This window comes from Ictalurus furcatus, chromosome 8, assembly GCF_023375685.1.
Source record: "Ictalurus furcatus strain D&B chromosome 8, Billie_1.0, whole genome shotgun sequence".
Taxonomy (NCBI): domain Eukaryota; kingdom Metazoa; phylum Chordata; class Actinopteri; order Siluriformes; family Ictaluridae; genus Ictalurus; species Ictalurus furcatus.
Window position 1 is genome coordinate 23,961,956 of NC_071262.1, and position 18,232 is coordinate 23,980,187.

Sequence of the window (18,232 nt, forward strand, 5' to 3'; positions counted from 1 at the left end):
CTCACTCACTCATTTGACTGAATAAATTCAGTAAATTTAATAAGAATCACTGTATATGTCACACAGTGAATTTGATCATATTTTACATTTAACATGTTACGGTGTTCAAATGAGTAAATGTGTGTGTGTTACTGCAGAACATTCAGCCTTGTACCAGTTAACACTTAGTTTGTGCTTTTGTTTTTATTTTTAAGCATTTTTAATTGTAATTTAACTTCTGCTTTAAAGCTTGTGGATAATCAGTTGTTTTTTTGTTTACAAAATATAATGTTAATATTAGGCTTGTTGCGATAGTCGGTGTTCCCAGTGTTACTGATGTTCGGGCCGCACACCGATTACGTCACTTGCCTACCGCGGCACCACTCCCACTGTCGTTTTGCCTTTTTTATATTAATAAAAATCATTTAGTTCTGTTAGAGAACGGTCGCTACAATTAAAAACTGAACGCGTCTGCTCAATTCAGCATGAGCCGAGTCGCAGCACAGATCAGCAGGAGTCAGATTTCATTCATCACGTGACGAGAGTGAGGCGAGCTGACTGACAAGACGATGGTGGAATATTTGGTTTCAAAAGTTCTCTGTTTAATATAAGCGAGTTTGTCATTGTACTGTTTTGTAGTTGTTGTGTTTTTCATTAAGAATAATTAATCCACCATTCAAGCAATTGCCGCCCCCGAATTGCAGCTAATTCAAAAGCATATGTGATAAGCGAGGGGGAAAAGCCGGTATTACCGGTGTTGTCAGACGTCGATTAAAAATTCTCAACGTCACATCCCTACTTAATTTTTTTTTTTATCCTTTGCACAATGTATAGAAAAACCCCCGTAGATACATTTAATACCTTTTTTCATAGCCTTCAATTTGCACAATTTTTGAAGGACAACATTGGGCAGAATGTGAAATAACTTTTTTTATTTTAAATACAGAAAATAAAAATTGGCCTTTTAATTCAACTAATCTATTAATCAAATAAATAATTGGCAGATTAATCAATTATCAAAACAATCATTAGTTGCAGCCCTAGTTGTGACATATAGTTAAGAGCTACTCTAAGAGCTACTCCATACTTACCCTCTTGGAGTTGAAAATTCAACTTTCACAACCTCCTTTTCCCTGTCTTTAATGTCTCCTTGAGCTCCTATATGTGATTTTTGTAGTCTGTCTATCAGTGTAGAAAGAGGGAGAGCACAAAATAGAGATATAAAATATGGAACAAAGACACTTAAAGAGCTGTAGAACTTTGGTAGTATCTTGGTTGTCCTAGATGTAATACAAGCCCAAAATCTGTGCTGTTGCTCATGTCGCCTAGCTCTCATTGAAAATGTATGGAATCGTTTCGCTTTGTCGCTGGATTTCGCTCGCGGTGTGAATGGGGCTTTAGAGATGTTGGGGTTTTATTATGGAGAAAGCTACCCAAGATACTGCCAGAGGGACATACATCTTCAAAGCTAGCCTTGATGTTTGAATAGAGCAAAATGGGGTACTCGAATTCTGGCAAACATTACTAAAGACAGAAAGATGAGAGCGAAGATACTCTAATTTTTTTTTTTTAATCTGCAGACTTGATGTGCAACATCTTTTGTGTAAGACTGAACCACTTATTAATTTAATAAGTATCTCTAATAGCAGGCAGAAAATCAATAATTTTTTTTTTTTTGAGAGGACAAATAAATGTCCTGCATGCCTATTGGAAACACTCCAGTCCTGGTTTTCTCCTAGTAGCTGTTGATTCTTCTGTGATTTGCTGTCTATTAAACCAAAACATGACCGCTCACAACAATCAGTGGGGTGCTGCTTTCTTTACTGTCTTCAAAAAAATGAATAAAATAAAACTACAACAAAAAAATCTTAGTTGTACTTTTAATCATTTGAACTAAGAACCTTTGGCTGTGTTGGAGTCCTGTATGGATCACCCTCTGTCTGAAAAACAAGTGTATGGAGGGAAAGGTGTAAACGGTCAGCAGTTATAATAGAGTATGAGTAAGACTGAATAGTAGCAGGTGCACCACCCAAAAATGTTTCATGTTGTATACAACGTATGGCAAACAACAAATTATTTAAGGAATAATTGACAATAGGTCATTGAATTATTAGAAGGATAATTAGGTGGTAATGTGGCCGTTACACCTCTGGTGTGCATTTTGTTCTAATAATTCAACAGACTGGAGTCAATTATTCCACTTATACCATGGTTTCCACACCTTAATAAATTTTTCAACCATTTTACTCCATTGCTAATTGAGAAATGCATTGTGTCTTTTTAGTAGCAAAAATATTGGATTAATTAAGTATTCATTGGCAAAGTTCTGTGTGTGCTAATGTGTGAGGGAGAGTATATGCTCGCATGTATTATAATTTGCATATGCACCTCAGCAATAAAATAAAATAGAAAAGGCATTGGTTTGCATTTCCATTATATTTTAATTGTTTCTTACTTATCTGGTATGGTTGGCATTTGACTTCAGAACTCATGTTAACCAGCAGTCACATCCAAGCTGCTGCTCTGCACCGCTAAAATCCTGAAGGTACGTTCACACAGAGCAACTAGCAGAGATAATGCGACCCGAGACCATTCATTTTCAATGAGAGCTAGCGACTTCCTGCAACATGCGCTACGGCGACTATTGGTGACCGGATGTGGGCATGTCCAGCGACGCGTCAAAGTTGAGAAAAGTTTAACTTTATGCAAATTTGGAGCAACTTGGTGCAGCGACTACCAATGGGGGTGAAGAAGAGTGAGCACATCATCCATGGCCACCGGTGCTCACTAGCAGAAGCAGCGCCATTGTGGCAGTAGCCAATTAGTTTAGCTTAGGATCTTAGTGGGTTTAAAGCAAAAAATAAATAAATAATAATTAAACATTCCCTTTTTGTTGCACCCGGGAACAAGCAGCACCAAGCCGGACACTTCACCCAGAAAGCACGGAGGCCATGCCTCGAAGAGCTGCGGTCCGGCTCCCGGTCCGGCTCCCAGTCACCAACATATAGTGAATGACACCCTGAAGGTGATGCTCACTTACTGAGATAGGAGCTACACCGGGATTTTACTCAATTGCAGCAAACAATGAGTGTGTTTCATTATTATTATTTTGCTTTAAACACACTAAGGCTATAAGCTAAGCTAATTGGCACTTGTGCTTCTGCCGCAGGTAGATAACCGAGCACACACCGCTTCTCCTTCATCTCGTAGGATATGATGCATATATACACTGGTGAATTATATATAAGAACATCTCTCTCCAGAATGTTTTATTTCAGCAGCAAGAAAACTGGTTTGTCATCAAAAGTGGAATGTTAATTGCATCACCCATGTTACTATGACAACCAGTAGTAGGAACGCCTACCTGTAACTTCATAGTACAGCAACTAGCGACTTGCAGCGTATGTGTGAATGCAGCATGATTTATAACCATGATGTCGTCTGACAGAATCATCATTAAAGATAACGGCTGTGCCGTGATTTTGGCTATATTTACATGTAAAATGATCACTCAGTGAGAACGTTAGAATCGAATGAATGTGCTGCTCTTCTCTGCCCCTCACTGAACAGAGTAGAGCGAGAGCGGTAGGTAGGTGTACCTGCAGCAGGAAAGCAGGGCCTCACGCTCACGGGGCAGTCTTCTATGGAAAGTTTCCAAGGCTTGCCGAAAAAGTCGCTAGGTGCTTTTCTGAAAGAAAGAAAAATATTGCTAAAGTGGTCTGAAAAATGGACGGGCGATGTCGCCATCACAATGAGTGAATGAATAGCGGGTAAAGGTGAAGGGGTTGTAGCAGGGTGTCATATTTGAAGTGAAAGGATTGTATTCACTTTCGAAAATACTTTAAAGTTATAAACACTTTAAAGTTTTTTTTAGCGATTTCGTATTTATTGCCTTTTTATTATTCAAGCACTTTTTGAAACACCACTCGATAAAATATGGCTATTTTCAAGGTTTAACAGTACTTAAATTTCAAAAAGCCCAATTCAAGCACCTTGTATGAACCCTGTGAAAATGAACTAAAGTAGCCTGCTGCTCCGAGTCAAACAGCAATTAGCATTTGAGGCTCTGAAAGTAAACGGTTTCAAACGATTCGGTCCAGTGTAGTGAACTGGTTCAGTGCAAAACCTAAAAAAGGTTTAAAAACAATTTGTTCAAGAACCTTGTCAGCATCCATTGAAGTATCCCGCTTAATAAAAATAAATAAATAAAAACGTAAATTAAATAAAAATCGTACTCGTATGTACATTGCAGCTAGGTTAGCTAAGTTAACAGTCACAATCAATTCCCTTCAGATCACTACTATGCAAATTCATTGACTGACATTAAATAAAAATAAGCCAGGTACTATTGATAATACTTATGGTAATTATATAATACTTAGCCACTAATTATGGCAGCTGTGGCTCAGGTTTTAGAGCAGGTTGTCCACTAATCGTAGGGTTGGTGGTTCGATTCCCGGCCCACGTGACTCCACATACTGAAGTGTCCTTTGGTAAGACACTGAACCCCAAGTTGCTCCCGATGGCAAGTTAGTGCCTTGCATGGCAGCTCTGCTAAAATTAGTGTGTGTTTGTGTGAATGAGACACAGTGTAAAGTGCTTTGGATAAAAATGCTATATAAGTGTAGACCATTTACATATTCAGAATTGTTTCACTTACTTTTTACACTGAGTATCTGGGCCGGAAAAAGCTTTCCAGGTGCCTTTACTCCAACCGCTCCGTGCTCCAACAGGCCAATCGTCTTTGGAACACTAATTTTTTTTGTCCTTGACATATTTCTCCAAGCCCACACTCACTTGTTTTTTCTTTTAACCATTTAAATAAATGGCACAGTTATATAGCACTTTTATCCAAAGCGCTTTACACTGTGTCTTATTCACCCATTCACACACACTCACATGGTAGCAGAGCTGCCATGCAAGGTGCTAACTTGCCATTGGGAGCAACGTGGGGTTCAGTGTGTTGCCCAAGGACACTTGTGGAGTCATGTGGGCCGGGAATCGAACCACCAACCCTACGATTAAGGGACAACCCGCTCTACCAACTGAGCCATAGCCACCCCATTTAATTAGTACATACATTGTGTGGTGGCAGCCTTCTTGTTTCTTGTCTTGCCAGAGCAGTCAGGGACAATAAAAAGACAGCAAAACGGAGCCAATCAGATTTTAATTCATGTCACTCATAGCTTCCATTTGGCACCCTCCTAGGACTGAAGTGTGGCAGGGTAAGTGATTTGGCTATCCTATTGTCTCTGCTCGGGGTATGGCTTCGGCAGACCAATAGGGTGGGAGCCACCCGACTATTTAAGGACCCTTATTTTGGTAGGCGCATGGGTGTCTTAGTGATTCAGAGTTCCTCGCTCCCCTGGCATTTCCGGCTCCCATTTCCGTTCAGGCACATTCAGGCACATTCAGGCTTTGCTCATGGTTTAATGAGGTGAACATCTCAAGGTTAATTTGTTTATTTATAGTCTTAGAATGGCGCTGGTGGTGCGTACATTGTGGCAAGTTGGCGCCAGTGATTGCGTTCAAAGATCGCAACATTTAGCCGGTGGCTGAATGATATGTATATGTATGTCAAGCCGCGGTACCTGTGAGTAATCATACAACTTCGCGTCTGGTGTTTGTTCAACCCAATGGTGAGAGTGGGGAGTGGAGCATCTAAATCTACTCTAAGGTAAATCTCTAGCCGAAGATGCTACATGTGACGCCGCTGCTGTTTTGTTTCACCCAATCTGTTTTGCTTGATAGATTTCTTGTTTTGCTTCATGGTTCTATTTATTGTCTTGCTTTGTCTAGTATTGTTTGTTGTGCTAATGTCTGTTTTGTTGACTTTAGCTTTGGATGTATATTTGGCTTATGTTCTGCAACCACATGTAGTCTGTGAGGCTAAGTGGTAAATGAATGGTTTTCCAGCCTCAAACCTCTTTCAGGTTTGTTCCACACAACCACCTTACTATTGAGAGAGTGTATGTTAAGCCTTACTGTTGCCATGCTATAGTTGCTATATTTTTCATTTTATTTACTGTTTACCATAATTTTTATTCTGGTTAGGTGCTGTTAACTGCTTCTATTTCATGTGGTGGTGTCAGTGGGCCTGGGTGATCTAACCACCACCCCATGGTGTCTGTAATTTGTTGGATTTTGTTTATTGCTTAGTGTTTGTGTAATTTTGGGTTAACCAGTGTTTTCTTTCTCTCCAGGAGCCAGTGAGTCTTGGTGGGGCAGGGGAGGCTATCTGCATTTATTCGGTGGTGTGTGTGCTTCACAGCGTGCTCAGTGTGCCAACACAACTTCCTTATGGTGTAGGTATTATTTGATGATTTTGGTGTGACTTGCAATGGGTTTGGATGACCTCACGAGCTGTAGCTGGCCTGCCTTTTTCCCCGGCCTGGGCCTGGAGAAGTGCTTAATTTTAAAATTCTTATTATGCTTCATCGGAGAGTGATTTTATATTTGTATGTTTATTGTAAGTTTAAATGATGCTTAAGTGTCATAATAAGATATAATTTTTATATTTATACTCGTGTCTCACTCTCATGTTCCTTGCCCTGATTGGTGAAACTTATGTGTGCCTTTATTTGGGAGTATTTCCCTGGTTTTCCCCCAGGGTGGCGTAGTTGGATTTCTAAATTTGGGATAAACGTTTTCCCTCCACTTGGGAATGCCACAGAAGGAACAGACCACCATATTGTATTGTCTACTATTGTAAATTATTTTATTTTATATCTGAGGTGAACAGTTTTGTAAATATTTTGGAAGGGGCAGAGCACAACCCATATGATTTATGTCCAGCATATTGTAGTTGTTACGCCACGGCCAGCAGATGGCACACCGGCACGGCTTCTGACTGGTCACGTGACTCTTTTGTTTTCGTTCGCTTCCCGCTTGGACACTGAATTAAGTTTGATCATGTCTCTGATTTGCCCCAGGTGTCCATGTTTTGGGTTAATTAGGTTTGTTATTTAAACCCCCCCCGTGTGACTGCGCACATCGCGCAGTATTATAGTTGGTATAGTTTGTGTCTAGCGTCTGATGCGGGTCCCGTTTATGTTTGTCTACTGTTAATAAAGACTTTTGACCTGCACCTGCATCCGCCTCCAGTCCCGTTTCGTAACAGAATAAAGTGCCCAAAATGCGTAAGCAGCAGGTAGCCATGAGCGCTGCCGAAAAGGCCAGGATTTGGGTGTTTTACCGTTTGTCCCTGGAGATGAGCAAACAGCTCGAAGAGGAAATTGCTCAGTGCAAAGCCGAGCTGCGTCATCCCTCGCGCCATTTACCCCGTCCCCGCCGCCGAAGAGCGACGCCGTGCAACACAGCCAGCAAAGTGACCTGAGCATCTGGGGCTTCCCACTACTGGGGAATTGTACAGCGCCACGCAGCCAGCAAAGTGACCTGAGCATCTGGGGCTTCCCACTGCAGGAGAATTGCACCACGCTGCGCAGTCCAGAGGTGAAGGCTGGCCCAGAAATTTTTTTTGGGGGCAGGCAATGAGGACAGCAGAGCTCCAGCCTGAGGCCTACGGGAAGGTCTCAGCTGTGGAGCTCCCACCTGAGGTCAACATGGCGACCTCAGAGGGACAGCTTGAGGCGGCTGAGGAGGCCGTCCCGCTGCCCTGCACAGCCGAGGAAGCCGTCCTGCTGTCCAGCCCAGCTGAGGAGGTCGTCATGCTGCCCTGCACGGCCGAGGAAGCTGTCCTGCTGTCCAGCCCAACGGAGGAGGCCGTCCCGCTGCCCTGCATGGCCGAGGAAGCTGTCCTGCTGCCCTGCCAGGGCGAGGAGGCCGCCCAGCCCTCCAGTCCCGCTGGGGACGCCGCCCAGCCCTCCAGTGCTGCCGGGGGCGGCACCCAGCATCCCAGAGCCGCCGGGGGCGGCGCCCAGCGTTCCAGGGGCAGTGCCCAGCGTCCCAAGGCCGCCAGGGGCGGCGCCCAGAGTTCCAGAGCCGCCAGAGGCGGCACCCTGCATTCCAGAGCCGATGCCCAGCGTTCCAGTGCCGCCAGGGGCGGTGCTCCGACTTTCAACCCCGGTGGGGGTGCTGCTCTGCCCCTCTGCTGCCCGACGGAGGCTGCGTCGCTTTCCGTGGCAGCGAGAGACAGCTCGCACAGGGGCCCGGGACCCCCGTTGGAGGGGAGTTCTTGGTGCTCCGGGAGGAGCACCCTTTGGAGGGGGGGTTCTGTTACGCCACGGCCAGCAGATGGCACACTGGCACGGCTTCTGACTGGTCACGTGACTCTTTTGTTTTCGTTCGCTTCCCGCTTGGACACTGAATTAAGTTTGATCATGTCTCTGATTTGCCCCAAGTGTCCATGTTTTGGGTTAATTAGGTTTGTTATTTAAACCCCCCGTGTGACTGCGCACATCGCGCAGTATTATAGTTGGTATAGTTTGTGTCTAGCGTCTGGTGCGGGTCCCGTTTATGTTTGTCTACTGTTAATAAAGACTTTTGACCTGCACCTGCATCCGCCTCCAGTCCCGTTTCGTAACAGAAGTGTTCACTATTTTAAATTATTTTATTTATTTAAATTCTAGATGTATTAATAGATTCATTTTTTGCAACTATTGCTTTTCATGAAATTTTGTGCACATGTTTGGTAAGAGGATGCCGAAATTGATCCTGTAGTTGTGGATAGTTTTTCAATAAATACTACTTGACTTTGAAGGGTCTGGTCAATATTTCAATAACCCATTCTGTTAAATTAAAGAATATAAAAAGCTACAACTTTTATGGCTTACTGCCTTTATTCAGATTCCATATGCATTGATATCATTTATCAATATTGATGAACCTTTGTGTTAGTCAGTATTTACATTACAGAACAGTAAAATATGGGAAATTCATGTGTTTTTTCTGTAAGGGAAGATGGGTTGTTTTATGGTCTTATGGCAGAATATTCAGTTGTTTTCGTTTACTACGTCAGAATGGGACAGGAAAAAATTGAAACTTCATAGCGTCATCAATTTACCATTTCGTTCTGTTCTCTTGTTGGAGCATGTATTAGGCATTCATTATGCAACACATCAGTGGGAACATGCTGAATATTAAGTATGCATACTAATAGCTTGTAAGGTGTATACATTAACATGCCTTAGGTCTCATAACAAGGGTGTAATTAGCAGCTATAATAGCTTTCATTAAAACCACTATTAATTAGAACAAGATTGAGGTGATTAGCCTGGATGTTTTTAATGTTTACTCTTAAACAGATAATAAGCACTGGGAAAATTAGGTATATACATTCCCAGATTGTTTTATTCTTCTTATAAACAAATGCCTTCTTAAGAAGAACCAGAACATAAGATTTATTGTACACTTGTATTGCAGTACAGTGGGTGAGATTTCATTTGAGAACACATTAAGTATCGCAATTCAGTTTTTACTATGAAATACAATTACTGGACACTTTAAGAGGAATACCTTTACACCATCTCATTCATGCAAATATCCAACCAGCCAATCATGTAACTTTAGTGCAAGACATAAGACTGTTGCTTCAGATTCCTATTAATGTCTGAAAAGAGTGAAACCCAATGTATATTTCTGATCTTATACCGCATTCACATCAAGGTTTGATGTGTATTCTGAGGTGCTTTTCTGCTCACAATGGTTGTAAAGACTGGCTATTTGAGTTCCTACAGACTTCTTGTCAGCTCAAATAATCTGGCCATTTTCCTCCAACCTCTCTCATAAACAAGCCGTTTCCATCCACAGAGTTGGTGTTCACTGGAGGTATTTTGTATTTCACACCATTCTGTGTAAACTGTGTAGCTGTGCATGGAAATCCCAGGAGGTCAGCAGCTTCTGAAATACTCAAACTAGCTTGTCTGGCACCAACAACCATGCCACGGTCAAAGTCACCTAGATCACACTAATTTAAATTTTTCCCCATTAATGAATAACTGAACTCCTGACCTGTATCTGCATGATTTTATACATTTCATTGTTTCCACATGATTTTCTGATTGTATAATTGCATGAATGAGCAGGTGTACATGTGTTCTTAATAAAGATTAAGATATAGACTTTTATGGTCAGAAGAATATTGTGGACACCATATTCAGTACATGCTATTGTGGGTAATTAATGTGCTAAGACAACCTATTATATTCAGTGTGGCCACTGTGGAAAGCTTGTTCTCTGCCATAACCTGAACCTGAATCTGTAACTTTGCGTGTATACTGTAGCATGTGGCAATCTATTTTTTATTTAAAGCACAGAGTACACCCTTTAACATGTCTATTTCTGGTATATACAAAGATGCATTCATTTTAATCATTAGGTAAAGGCACAGATCAGTGCACACAGAGCTCCATAAAAACCTGACAGCATTGCTGTCTCGATTTGAAGAAGCTTGGGGAGATCACTTAATCAGAACTGACATGTCGATTAGCATGTGATAAATATGTCTCTGAGGGTCGGTGAGTTTCCCCAAGTGCTCTTCTTCTAACACAAGGACTATAGCTCTTCTGCCAGAGATGTGTAGTAAGTGGCTGTCAGTTCTCTCAAAATCCTTCTCCATGACTCTGTAAGCTGCTTATTAGGGAGCTTACACTGAAGGGTCCTGCAGAGGTTTAAATTCCCTCATATCACAACAATGTTAAATTCTCAATTCTAGTTGGTCAGAAGGAATAATTTTACATAACAGCAGTTGTGCAAGTCATATCACAGGTTTACATTAATGTGCTCATTCTAATCGGTTATTGTTTCTATAGTAACAAAGTTCACAGGGACTTGTGCAGTGGATGTGACACAAAAGTGTGTATGCAGAAATTACACAGAGATTGTAACTTGCCAAGCGTATGCATAATTATATAGCAATTGTATGAACTCAAACAGTGTAGACATTATTGTGGGTGTTCTGTTCATAATTAAATGTAAAAAAAAAAAAAAATCTTTTCATAGGCTCTATTTGAATGGTTTGGAGCTGGAAATGAGCAGCGACATTTAAACTTGGCAATATAAAATCATAATTTCAAGAAACTCATTATTTGAAGATACTGAAACAATTTTACACTCTAATAAAATGGCACTTTCAGATGGCTTAAAAATCCATTTAGTTATATCTTATTGTATTTAGTTATTATGTATTATAACACAGCATGGTTGAATTCTTGAATCTGGTCAGAAGGTGTGTATTATTTTTCTATTAATGCATGGTTCTAAAATGAACAATAAGCATATATTAAATGTGCTCATTCTCATATGTTATTGTTTCTATAGTAGCAGCTCATACACAAGGACTTGTAAGGTGGATGCACCACATCTAATCTGAGACTTAATAAACAGATTTTAAAAAGTGTGCTGTGGTTTAACAAAGAAAATTGTGTGGCAAGTGTTTTCTGTTAGGATATGTTTATGTAACATTTATGGAAGTAGTCACAGGTTTTAGCACTTTGTAACAGTCACAGTGCTTTGGAGCATACTGTTATATGAACTTAATACACTTCTGGGTTGTAGTACAAAACCACTCCAATATGTATTATGTCTTTACAACTGCATGGTCTGTTGTGCGATATTCCTTACTTAATAATGTTCTCATAAGAAATACGACAGGACTTTTTAAGCCTGAGTTTAAAATCAAGATTTCAATTTTGCTAGTGGTAACAGGTTCAAGATTTTCAATCTAACACCATTTGTTACAGTGCTCCACCATCATGAGTGCAGACAGATTCATTCCTGACTTGAATGTAGAAGTAGTGTAGAAATGGGGTGTTGCATTATACCACAAAGTTACTTGAACCTACAAAGAAAAGGTTAATATAAACCTTAACATGCAACATGACTTTTTGCCCTTGAATGATCATATAATGACTACTCCTTGATCCAAACTGATACAGTAAAGTCTTTAAATGTTATTCATTATTGCAATTTTAAGCAAGACTGGGGTCTCATTGTTTTCCTGCACCCAATGTCCCATGAATGAATGAACTTTTGGTTAGATTTCATGAACAAAGACTTATGACTTTGTTCATGAAAGTCATGACTGCTAATGCATCACTTTGTCCTCACCTTAGCCATTTGTATATGCAGACTTGCTAATTCTTATGAATTTGCAATGATAAGACCATGTTATAAATTATGACAATAGATAACTAATATACTTTACGATCTTATTCCTTATTATCATATATGCATTAGGGAAATCTGAGACCCACAGTCCCTGATGTCTTACTTGCCTTTAATGAAATATCACAGGTTTGCAAGCAGGTACAAATGTGCTAATATCAAATTTCACTGCTGTTCAGATGGGTAAAGTAATCGCTTGTTAGAAGTTTGGTCTCCTTATCCTGAGGTGTGACATTTCCAGCTGGCTAATACCATTACTGTGGATATAATGGAGTGGAGCTATGAGAACAAGCAATACTCTTAAACCAGCACATGGAGCCACTTCCCTTCTGTGCCACAGGAATAATATGAAACAGTTTGAGGAATGGTTTTGTATGGCTTGTGGGCATTTGGAGTGATGGAGGAGAATTATTAAAGAAAATATACAATGTTTTCTCTTGTGAAATGGAGTTTCTCAAATTTGTCAAATTAGTCATTACTAATTCACACGTAATACCTTGTTTTCCCCATCACATAACAACTATCAACCACAGAAGACTTATGCTAGCTCCCTCTGACAAGACTTCTAATGCAAGGTCATACAGCACTAGAGGGAAGCACCTTTGTCAGCAATTTTCTCACATTTGCATAGTTTCTCTCATTCTTCAAATTCTCTCATACTCAATCTGATTGGATGGTAAACATCTGTGAACTACCATCTTCAGGTCTTTCCACGGATGTTTTATGAGGGTCAAGTCTGTGATTTGGCTGGGCCACTCATGGACGTTCAGAGACTTGTAACAAAGCCACACCAGGATTGTCTTGGCTGTATGCTTTGGGTAGCTGTTGTGCTGAAAAGTGGACCAGTATGAAGTCGTGTGCAATCTGGAGCAGGTTTCGTCAAGAATCTGTCTAGATATGGCTGCATTCATCCCTGTCCCTTCCACTCAGAAGCAAACGCATAGCATGATGCTGGCATCCGGTACTTCACCTTAGGGATGGCATTAGCCAGCTGAATCACTTGGAGTTCAGAATTTTTGTTTTTGTTCAAAGAGTTCAATTCATGTTTTTCCTCATGCTTTCAGAGTCACTTAAGTGCCTGCAATATGCCTTTATTTATGAGTGGCTTCCATCTAGTTACTCTACTATAAAGGCCTGATTGATATAATTCTGAAATGTCCTCCAGATGGTTTTTCCATTTTTGCAGAGGACTTCCAGAGATCTGGTAGAGTGGTCATTGTGTTCTTCCTGCCAAGGACCTTCTAGTCAGTTTACTAAGTTTGGCCAGAAGGCCAGTTCTAGGAATAACCCTGGCTGTTCCACTCTGTAATCCTATAAACATCCAAAGCTTTAGAAATCAGATTTATGTTTCAACACAATTTGATCACAGAGGTCAACAGAGAGTTCCTTGGACATCATAGCTTGGTTTTTGGTTTCACAAGCACTGTGGATTGTGGGATCTTATACACCCAGATCTGTGCCTTTGAAAGAATGTCCAATCATTTGAATTTATCACAGGTAGACTACAGTCAAGAGCTAGAGACATCTCAGGATAATCAAAGCAAACAGGTTGCACCTGTTTTTTTTTTTTTTTTTGTCAATTTGGCGTGCCTAAATATTTCTATGTAGATCAATGGCACAAACATAAATTTAACCTATGATGATGGTGTGGTCTAACACCGGTAGCCAGGTTAAGCGTGCACAGGCATGGTCAGAGTGATTATTTGACAGAATGAACTATTTGTCAATGTGATGAATCCTTAATGAACCCTTTCAAAATCTTTTGTGAGTACAGATTAGCAAATTTAAAGCATGAAGCACAGCCAATTATTGTTTTTAATAGTTATTATGATTGCATTCTTATAGATTTCAGTATATTTAACTGGTCTATTGAATTGATTTTTTTTAAATCCAAACCTAATTTATTCACAAACAAGTAACCCTGTAAAGAAACTTGGACCTAATGTGTTCCTTCAGTGGAAAATAAAAAACGCTCTGCGACTAATAAACACACACACACAATTATTGTACATGTTTAAATAATGTCTATAAGATAATTCTGTACCAAGGGGTTCCATGGTGTTTTACAGTTAAAGGGGTCCTTGGCTCTAAAAAGTTGGAGAACTCCTATAATAGACATTGAATAGAACTTCACTGTGTGGAACCGCAGGTTAGAAGGGCAGAGACGCTTTATATTTACAAACTGTTAATGAAGCAGTGAGGGGGCGTAATTATATTCTCCTCGTAATTTTTTTCTGACCTTTTGCTGCTCCATTAGCTGTGTGCAAACTGTTTGTTTGCTAGTTTATTTATTTATTTGCTCATTTGCTATTTTATTTGTTTATTTGCAATTTGTATTTCTGTTAATTAATTAATTTATTTCATATTCGACATAATCACCCACCAAATTTTACTGGATACAATGTTCAAGCTTCAACTAGGTTAACTCTACAAAGCTTATTATTCATAAATAGCATAGTAGGTTGTAATCCATGCAAACATTGCCTTTCTCAATTAAATAAGTGTGATAAAGTCATTGATTCTCTTTAATCACAGCACTACTTCTTCCTAAGTCAGCATCACTTGCTGACCTTTGGATTTGCACAAATTTTGAAATAAACTTCCTTCAGAATTTGTCTACAAAACACATTCACGAAATAAGAGACAGATCCTACATGACAGATCCTCAGCATGATAAATAATTGATTCTTGTCACTTACCTTTCTAAAGAGCAGTTTATAAATGGAGCAGAACATGTCACATAATCCATATTTCTCACTCTTTAAATGATACACAATTCTGCAGCAGTAAGTAGTAAAAGTAGGAACTGAAAGATGGAGTGTATGATAAATTGGAGCTTGGGCTGTTTACCAAATAATTTTCAAGGTACACTTTGAAAGTATGCATTACTTCATTTGCATTTGTCAGAAGTGATTATTTCACAATACATGGTTATTGTGTTTCAGGTTTCCTCATATTTTCTCATCACATTTAATTTGTCAAAATGATTCACTTCTTATTATATACATCATTCACATAAATTTTCAATTTGGAAATTTCTTGCACAGAAATGTAACAATGCTAAATTTATATTGTCAAAGAATACTGTATCTCACTGAAAATGTGCCTCTACAAGCAGAATTCATAATATGTGATCTTTCTTTTTTTATTATTTGTTTCCTCCCTCAATACTTCTAACTTAAATTATTGTTGTTTTTTTTTTATTATTATTATTTTAGATTTTACATGAATTATTCCTCATTTTCTTCTTCTTTATTTTTAATTGTATTAAAAATATTGCAACAATCAATAAAATATCATTTGCATTGTGTTCCATTAGTGGGTGCTGCATCCCCCTTTCCTCACCCCCCTTCCCCTTCCAACATCCTTTCTTGAAGCTTGCATAACTACCAACCTACACAAGTTAAACTAATTGAAGTAAGTACTCAAGCCCTTTCCTTTTTAAACAAAAGATTTATGGGAACGATATCTGGGCATGAGATGCAGAAAACATCGTCCAATTTTAATTCCATTCTGTGCTGAAGAAAAAAAAAGACTCCAAGATGATGTGATTAGAAATTATTCAACAGCCGATTACAACAGACTATGCCACCTTTGTAAGTTCTTCAGGAAGTACAAGCAAACTTGCTAATCAGGCTAGTGACAAACATGATGGATTGCTCTTTGTGCACATGCTGTAAACCAATACATCATCACTATTACTACGATAGCTGAGGCAATCTGTCACAAAGCAGAATAAGCATGAATTGGTGGCACTGCAAATTGCTCTGACATCTCGAGCTATGCAATTAAGAGGATTGTTTTCTGCACTTGGTCCCTCTAGTGGTCTGTGTGTTGGTGTGCTGTAAGTGGTCAATTGCTTTGGAGGCTCTGGGGCATTTAATGCATCCATGTTCATCCGTCTTCATTTCCAGAGTCCACTAGTGAAGGAGAAATAAGTCAATAAGTCTGTTTAACAAGCACAAGCACTTAGTTTTGATTTGGAGAAAGTGACTAGGATTATGGGCATGACGTGTCAAATATTTCACCTCCATCAGCTGGTTGAGAGTATACTTATGTGATGTTATTTTCATGGTTGAAGAGCCTTGGCAAACTGTAATACTCCCACTTTGCAGTTAGATATATTTATCCCATTCAAGATTTTAAATGATACGTGAAGACATGGCACAAGAACAAATATTCTGAACACATCTGACATTTTGGAACAATTGCAAACAGTTTATGTATAATTTCAAAAGTCTGACAATCTCATAGACTTTATATCATCTGCTTTTTGACACAGCATTTAGAAATGTATCCACAATCCATTAAACTGCCTCAGTTACTGACAGTTATGTCTTCTTTGCAGAAAATAGTAGAGTTACGTCTCCTTTCAGCTCTCCTCTTTCTTTTTCCCCCCCACATATGTCAGACAACATTAGCATTTTTCTCACGTCTGGCCTGGATGAGGTTTCTCGGGGACAAATGGCAGTCGGTTAAATGACAAAGGCTATTAGAAGATTCTCTTTTTCAGGAATATCTTTATGTTACATTTTTACACAGAATGATTAAAAAATAAGCGAATTATTCCTCTGTCCAATATGTCCTCTTGCTTGGTCTGGTAGTGCTTAGTCCAGGTATATAGTTTGGATCTTTTACAGTGGTCAGTAAAGGAAAAGAACATTTAAAAATTGTCAAATCAGAAAGCAGGTGAAACAAAAAATCTCTCATTTCTATACTTTGGGAAAGTTCTTGACTGATTGATCACCTGTATGCCTGCACATTCATGTAATTAATGGTCTGCACTTATATAGCACTTTTATCCAAAGCGCTTTACACTGTCTCATTCACCCATACTCACACACCAATGGTAGAAGAGCTGCCATGCAAGGCACTAACTTGCCATCAGGAGCAACTTGGGGTTCAGTGTCTTGCCCAAGGACACTTCGGTATGTGGAGTCATGTGGGCCTGGAATCGAACTGCCAACCCTACGATTAGTGGACAACCCACTCTACCACCTGAGCCACAGCCGCCCCAATTAGCCAAGCAGCTAATCATGTCACAGCAAGGTAATGCAGAAAATCATGCAGAAACAGGTCAAGAGCTTCAGTTAAGTTTCCCATCAAACATCAGAATGGAGAAAAAATTTGGCTTTGACTTGTGGACTGTAATATGGCTGTTGTAGCCAGATGGGCTGGTTTGAGTATTTCGGCAACTGCTTATTCCCTGGGACTTTCACAAACAATAGTCTGCAGAGTCTACACAGGAAAATACAAAAAGATCCAGAGATCGGCAGTAGTGTGGGCAGAAATGCCTTGTTGATGACAAAGTTCAGAAGAGAATGGCCAGACTGGTTCAAGCTGAAATCTATGACAACTCAAATAACCACTCTTTATAGCCATGGTAAGCAGAAAAGCATCTCTGAATGCACAACATACCAAACCTTGAGGCAGATGGACTGACTATATCAGATCCCACTCCTGTCCTGTCCTGTCTACTTCCCACGATATAGACAAACTAGTGTCTTCAAAAGTTTAAATGATAATGGCTTTGACCAGCTAGTTACTAAAGATGAGGAAATGAGTATTGTAAATGCACTGTAAATGCACATATGAAAGTAAGTCCCTTGTTGCATACATCTAGTTTCAACCAGACAAACCTATTTGTATTTGTTAAGAACACATTATCTGTTCATACTATATTTATATTTGGTTAAATCCATATTAAAAAGAATAGAAGATTAACCAAAATATGCCCATATAAAATGAGGGAAAGACATACATTTCCAATAAAGGATGTGTCTTCTAAAAATGGATATCTATTATGTATCTAAACCATAAATGCCAAGGAGATGCCAATGTCCTATGTAAAGGTCAAACCAAACTAGTGATCAACCACTGCTATTACAAAATGGTGGATCTAATTGTCCAAGAGTCCAATTTGGAACTAATTTAACTTTATGCTAGTTGCTGACAAAAGCTAGTGTATCCTTTTAGTCAGAAGATGAAAAGAAGATAATGAGCATTTTAAAGAGAAAGTGAATAATCCAGAATTCTGCACATAGATGATAAATGCAGCAAGTCTTAGTGCTGAATACATCAAAAGCTCACCAGTGCCCTAAAAACCTGAACTTTTCATTCAATGCTAGAATTAGGTGTTATCCATCTTGACATTAATGATGGCACCTATTATCTGGAGTTTTGGATTTTA

At 39.5% G+C, this 18,232-nt stretch overlaps 1 long non-coding RNA gene across 1 annotated transcript; it reads right to left on the reverse strand.

Annotated features, from left to right (window-relative positions):
- Nucleotides 1-719: 719 nt before the first annotated feature.
- LOC128612024 (uncharacterized) lies at nt 720-3,221 on the reverse strand. Its single transcript, XR_008386666.1, has 3 exons — nt 2,435-3,221; nt 1,881-1,919; nt 720-1,161 (listed from the first exon to the last, which is right to left on the reverse strand). It is a non-coding gene; the product is annotated as an uncharacterized LOC128612024 (long non-coding RNA).
- Between the last annotated feature and the right edge of the window lie 15,011 nt (nt 3,222-18,232).